General features: G+C 36.3%; 1 long non-coding RNA gene across 2 annotated transcripts in view; it reads left to right on the forward strand.

Annotated features, from left to right (window-relative positions):
• The window catches only part of LOC112530507, a 28,703-nt gene extending 21,950 nt beyond the window's left edge, over nucleotides 1–6,753 (forward strand). For both annotated transcript variants that reach the window (XR_005842015.2, XR_003072146.3), the window contains one exon: nucleotides 19–6,753. This is a non-coding gene — a long non-coding RNA (uncharacterized LOC112530507). The remainder of the gene's footprint in view (nucleotides 1–18) is intronic.
• The last annotated feature ends 534 nt before the right edge of the window (nucleotides 6,754–7,287 follow it).

A 7,287-nucleotide genomic window follows, 5' to 3' on the forward strand; every position in this document is an offset into this window, starting at 1 on the left:
GTTTCTTTGTGTTCACAGACAATTAAGACACTGTCCTGGGGTGTGGGATGTAAAGATGTGTGTCCTGCTTCAATGAGCATAAATAGCTGGCTTGATATAGATTCCTCTGAACTATGCATAGAGACTGGATCTTCAGTCTGTCTGAGGCCAGAACAGCCCCTTAACCTGGAGGCAAGGCAAGCTTTTTTTTTCTTTGTTTTCTTTGGTCTCAGTTAATGATAAAAGTTGGAAAGCTTTTTACTAGATTGAATGGCTGTTTTCAAATTAGCAAATGTAGGTGTTTGCATAGATTTCACAGTGTCTGTGTGACCTATATGAAGACATATGTATGAAGACATCTCCTGAGCGCAGAGCAGCAACCTAAGTCAATTACAACCTTCTGAGGCAAATATATAGCTTTACTAGAATTGGTGGTTGTGCAAGATTAACCTAAAATCTCTGTCACAAAGAAGAGGCATATGGTTTATCCCTATGGTTTTCCTTGATATACACATGAATCAAAAAGGAAGATTTATCAGATGTTATATTCCATGGTGAAGGTTTTATTAGATTGTACAGTTTCTCTTGTTCTTACAGAGTTGTCTATTGGGCAGTGTACAAATGGAATATCTGTAATGGACTGGGCTGGAATCCATGTGGTGTCTGCTACCTGAAATAGTGACAGTCCATTAGAAACACACTTTCTACTTTTGGTGCCCAATCAAGTCTCTGTTGACAAGTAAGTTGGCTTCAATTTTGAGGGCTCAGCTTAGGAGTTCATTAATTGGCAAGACAAGAGTTGGTCACTAAAAATAAATCACCTGTTGGAGAAGATTAATGAAAGAGAAATTATATTGTCCTGTCTTTTAATCAGATAATGACCTTAGAGAAATACCTTTGTTCTAATTCTACTGATATCAGGATAGTCAGAATTGTGTTTGTTTTAACAAAGACCACCTGTAATCTTAGTGATTATTATTTATGCATGCATGCATGCATGTATCATTCATAGCAAGAAGCAGTGCAATTCAGCAACATCCATTTAAATGATTAAAGCCCACGCTAGATGTGCTCTAAATAATTTTGGTTTTGATGTTGTTATAGTATAGACTATGTAGCTAGCAGTGCTGCTGATCTGAATTCAACTCCTATTATTTAAGTGCTTTCATTCATAAAAGACTGACGTAAAGAGACAAAACCTCAGGGACAAAGATCACGGAGATGTTCAGAAAGAGCCAGTTTCTGGTGGTTATCAAATGTGTACCAGGGAGAAGAGAGTGCATTTTCCATCATATTGGGAGCAATCAAACTCAGTACTTGCTCTGCACCCAGGTGCTGGCAGGTCCCAAAGCAGTGTGGTAGCTAGCATAATTAACCTGTGGATAATAAGGTGTGGAGCAGGGAGTACACTGAATATCTATTAATTCTGCAGCAGTTGGCATGGGTTCTATCATATGCTTAATTTCTTCCTTGAGGGAAGGAGAGAAATTCACCTCCAATTTTAAAAATTTGTCACGCACTAGTTTTAAAGGAAAAAATTCTATTTACCACTGTTAACAGTAATAACAGAAATAACTACAGGAAAAAAAATAGAAAAACAAACAAAAAAACGATAGCTATAAGAGAGAACTAAATCTCTCTAAGCATAAAGAAAACACTCTTTCCTGTGAATTTGTGTGAATACTTTCCAGTCTGAGAATTACACAGTGAAGAAACTCCCAAGTGATTTTAAATGTTGAAGACAGCAAAATTTTATGATCCTTTCACTGCAGAAAATCTTGAGCTTATCCCTTCCCTTTATCTTCTATTTCAGCAGTTCTAGATTAAATAATTATACAAAAAATACACATTCAGTAATCAATTTCATATCATTCACTTGGCTCTAATAAAAGTCAACCTTCTCATGTCAGCCTCTGCATATGGACAAATAGATCACTATATGAATCAGCAGTGTATGACTATTAACCTAGTGGCCAGTGAATCCAAGTACATGGATGATAACCCTTCTGTAATGATTCAACATACACTGAAAAATGAACTGATTTATGAAGAGGAAAAACTGTGGATATGACATGAAGAATAAACTGCCATTGTTTTTTTCTCTTATTCTTTTGAAATTATTTATGCAATTAAATATCACTTACTTACACTTCCTCTGACAGAAAACATTGCATAGTAATAATAATAATAATAATAATAAAAATCATAGTCTGGCAAATGAGCTGAAAGTTCTTTCCTCATTTTGCTCTCAGCATTATTTGGATCACAATGCATGTTTGCTACTTAAATGCAGTATTCAATTTCATGTGCCTGCTGATTAATACTATCTTTTATATGTTAGATACTTGCATAAACACAACACTGACTCATTCACATCCTGTCATTTATTTAAAATGTTTTAATTCTGGAAGACCTTATTGTATGAAAACTATGAAACATTGTCAAGTGAACAGAAATATCCAATTATTTTCCTCTTAGATGAGAGTCTACATTAGACAATTTCTCCATTTCAAAAATGAAAAAACAATTTGGCATAATTTTCCCTGCAGAAATGTCTAAGGTATTGTGTTCCAAATAGCAGGAACAGTTGGCTAATAAAGCAAGCTGAAGTTCAAGCACCATTATGTCCTATCCCAATGTTTTAATTTCACCTTGGCTAAGCCAACTGATCATATTTTCAGAGATCATGTTATATAGCAATGCTTTCCTCATTACCCATGTGACTTTAATACGGCACAATACTCTTTCTGAGATAGAATTTGCCAACACCCGTGTAAATGCTGATAAAAATAATCCCTAAAGGGAAGGAAGTCATATATATATGTGTGTGTGTGTGTGTGTGTGTGTATAAAAGAAGAATATTTACTGGCTTCCAAAATCAAAGTTTTCTTTTCAGAGCTTCAGTCATTTATACTTCATGTAACTAAAGGAAAGGAGGACTGGTACTTCTGAACTCTTAGTGGTTTATAACATTGCAGTTCTGATTATTTAAGCTATTTTTTTTTTCTGTTACTTGAGTTAAAAATACTAATCTATACATTTTTAACATCTTTTCTTTCAACTAGTGTTCATCCCTCTTGACTAGAAGACATTTTCTGCTCTGAACTGTAAACACACAACTCTGAACTTCTCTTTACATCAGTGAGATAAAAATAACTCAGACTTCTCTCTTTCACCTGAAAATGGGTCATAATTCCCCCTATCTTCCAAGGATTTGGGAGTGGGGCATCACTTCCAACTTTTTTTCCTTTAACGTGCCAATAAAACTCTAGATTCCTGTGAGAGGAGAAAGAAATAAATCTCTACATAGAGGCATGTTAACATAAACTCATGCATTAGGTGAAGTGTCACTGAACTGTTGTGCAGTTTTCTCTAGGAGCGGTCTCTACTGGACCATGCCCAGAGGGAAAAAGAAAGCATCAGGCCTGGTGGTGCTGTAGAGGAAGAGAGATGCTGAAGGAATTATTGGGTCCAAATAGCTGTTGGATATTCATCCAGGGTTCCTAGTGGAACCGACTATTTATATAGTCTGTTATATATAGAATATAGAACTTTTATATAGAACTTTTAGTATATAGAACTGTTTATATAGTATATAGAACAGACTATTTATATAGTCTGTTAAGAACCAATGTTAAAATTAGTCCAATGTTCTGGGAATTATAATAAGTTAGGTAGATAATCCATCCACAAGACAATATTGTCGCTACTAACAGCCAAACAATGTTGGAGTCGTGTTCTGTTAAGAAGTCTTCCAACTGAGTGATACTTGGGACAAAGCTATCATTTTTTCTTTGATCCATTGCTAAATTGTTTCTGTACCAGCACCTATAGAAGCCATCCCCCTCCGCAGCAGCTCCACTAGGAACCCACTGTCCAAGTGGCTTCTGGACAGTGGAATAGTTGACAGATGGCAGACTGGTTTAGGTTGGGAGGGACCTCTGGAGGTCATCTGGTCCAAATCTCAAACTCTTTACCTCAGAACACAGGAATTACAGGCAGGGGCAAACAGCTCTCATACAACAGGTTCAGGATCTTGTTTGACTCTTTCAGCAAATATGTCTTATATTCTTGAACCCACAAAACATCTCTTCCTCTAAATATATTGTCTCTGTAATTATAGTGGATCTGATACCAATTTTTATTTTTTTTCTCAACTGAAAACTGAGTTTATATGCTCATATTTTTGCCCAGATAGCAGTGCACACTCACTCAAAACCTCTATTGTGGAGTACTTCAAAACTTAACACTGTTTGAAACGCCTTGAAGCTGCAACTGACATGATCTTCTTTAAAACTTGTGTTCATATGTGTACTCTTACTTTTAGTACAATCATAGGTTATCAAACCAGAATGCCAATCATTTACTTCCTTTCTTACTTCTGTTTATATTTCAGCTGTTTACCTGACTGTAGGTTACTTTTACATGCCTTTACTTATTGAAAAAGAAAAGAAAAAAAAAAAAAGGGGAAACAGCAAGCAGTATAGCTTTTTGCAGCAAACGTGCAAGTATGGGTAATTATGAAGTAGAAAAGTGATCAAAAGTGATCATTTAATCTCCATAAGTTGAAAAAGGGAAATTCCACGGCAGCAATAACTTTCCTTTTCCTTTAGGCACTGGAGTAGCATTTTCTGTATTTTGTTATGTTGGGAATGTTAATGTACAAGACAGGTCTGGTCATCCATCATCCAGAAAAATGAATTTGACAAATTTGAACAGTTTAGAAAACATTTACTGTCAAAATGTTCAGGATCTGGATAACCTCTTTAAGGCTGCAACAAGCTTGTTCTAAGGAAGTGAGAGGAAGATAGCCTGCAGCTGTGTACGAGGTGCAAGTAGAGGCAGGAAGTAGATTCTCAAGGTAAAGAGCTATGTGTGCACTGAATAGGAAATTAGATCAGGAATTAGATTCCAAACAACCAAAAGAATAGCTATATAATACAGTCTTTTTAATGGAAAATATATCAGCAGCAAATCTGAATGAGTTTTGTTATTTTATAAGTATAGTGGATGTATGAATGTGCCATGTGATATATTCATGCAATGACAATACTGAGGACATTCCTTCTAGTCTCATGTTGATTCTCTTACACTCCATTTCCAGGAGCAGATTTTTCAGAAACTTATTTTTCTTTTTTCAAGCCTTACTTCTACAAATGTAAAGCCTTTGAGATTCTGTTCTTTACGTATGTTTTTCTTAGAAAAAGAATTAAGCATCTTTCTTGAAATCTCTACATATCACATAGGGAAAAATCAAAGAAATACAAATAATTTATTGATGTATTTTTACTTCCTCTAGGTAGCGTCTTATAGATGCATTAGCCTTTTAAACAGTATTGTTTATGAAAGACTTATTAGAACTTGTTTGTTTTTGTTTGGGTTTGGTTTGTTCTGTTTTTCTTTATGTTATGCATTCACTGACCTATTTTGTTGTAATAGATGTAAAAAGACATTGGTAATCTCCACCTAATGAGACTTACCTAATTGATTATTGAATGTAATTTTCTACATTTTCTCTTTTAAAACAGGTGGGAATGAAAAATAAATGAGAACCTCTTTCATGAAGTTCTTTTTATTTGTTATCAGTCTTTTCATTGATGTCAAATCCTACAACTGAAATTTCAGTTAAGAGCAATATATACCACACTCCTAGATGCAGTTTCATGCATACCATAATAATGAGAAAGACAGTTAAATTTAATATTTCATATAAAAAGATTACAATTATCTCTTATCTAGCATTCTTGCTACAGAAACACTGTTTTGGGAGGCTAAGGAGAGAGCAGGAGATGGCTTTGATCATATCCGTACTGGAAATTCTGAGAGATTTTTTTTATTCCTTTCCAAATTTTTATGCATAAATTAAACAGGAGCATGTTGTGAACCCCAGTCCCAGGTTGTCACAGATTCCCCAGGGTTCGGAGAACCAGAATCTAGTCAGTTTGCTGGCTGAGCCGCGTGGGGAGTGATGACATGACCCAATATGAGTGCATCAAAATCTCCATTTATTATCCGTTGCTTACACACATATATAGATTGTGGCGAATGTGCATCAGCTTGTAATTGGTTGAAGCATTATGAGAGCCCCCGGCCCTACAATACCATTGGCCGTGGAATCACACATCTTGCTCGCATAGCTACTGATACAGCATTAATCTTCGCATTGTTCTTTGTATTCCATTACTCAGTCTCTTCCCAGGCTAGCTTCCCCCTTATCTTAGCTACAGCCTCAGCTTCTTCTTTGTGCTTTCATAGCCTCAAGGTCTCCTAGCCTGAGTTGTGCACATAGCACCCGAGCTTAGCAAGTTCTTGCTCCCTGAGCTATCATAGCAAGCTAGTACTTTTCCATTTGTATTTTTTGCCAATTGTTAGGCCTGTCCTGCTTGTACAACTGTTCAAGAGACCCATGGCCCCCTTGGTTGTGGAGCCATTCCTCAACAGGAGAATACTCTCTAAAGGATCTGGAGATCAAAATAATTTCCATTATCATCTGAAGAAGCCAATAGTACGTTTTATTATACTTCCCTTCAGCTAAATGATTTGTTTCAAGTAGCTCCTTTCATGTTGTGCATTTCTAAGGTAATGTATGGATACCATAATGAAACTTGAAGAAAGGTGTTTCATTAAGAAATTAATTCTAGAAACTAAATATGAATTATCTTACTGATTTGGATAGCATACTTGTCTGGTGAATTACTTTCAGACGTAGAGAGTGTATAAACAGGAGGGGGTATGTTTGTCTGTGAGGGTGGATAGTGACAGGACAAGGGGGGGGGTGGTTTTAAACTAAGAACAGGGAAGGTTTAGTTTAGATATCAGGAGGAAGTTTTTCATATGGAGGACGGTGGTGCACTGGAACACGTTGCCAAGGGAGATTGTGGACGCCCCATCCCTAGAGGCATTCAAGGCCAGGCTGGATGTGGCTCTGGGCAGCCTGATCTAGTGGTTGGTGACCCTGCACATGGCAGGGGGGTTGAAATGAGATGATCATTGTGGTCCTTTTCAACCCAGGCCATTCTATGATTCTATGACTCCAACACTGTTTTACATTAAGTATTTACTATGTAGTTAACAGAAGCCAACAGCAGAATCCTAGTAGCATTTAGAAGAATTTAAGCTAAGATCTCTTTAGAGAATGTTTCAAATTCATCTACATCTGCATCTAGTATAAAAGATTTGTAGGAAGAATTAGGAACACCATTCTGCATCCTCTTTCTATTTCCAATCATGTTAGTTGTTCTTACTGATCACCTCAAATAGCAACTGTAATTTTTATTCATATGCATATTTTTCTGCCTGTGGCTTTTC

This window comes from Gallus gallus, chromosome 1 (genome assembly GCF_016699485.2).
Source record: "Gallus gallus isolate bGalGal1 chromosome 1, bGalGal1.mat.broiler.GRCg7b, whole genome shotgun sequence".
In the NCBI taxonomy this organism is placed as follows: domain Eukaryota; kingdom Metazoa; phylum Chordata; class Aves; order Galliformes; family Phasianidae; genus Gallus; species Gallus gallus.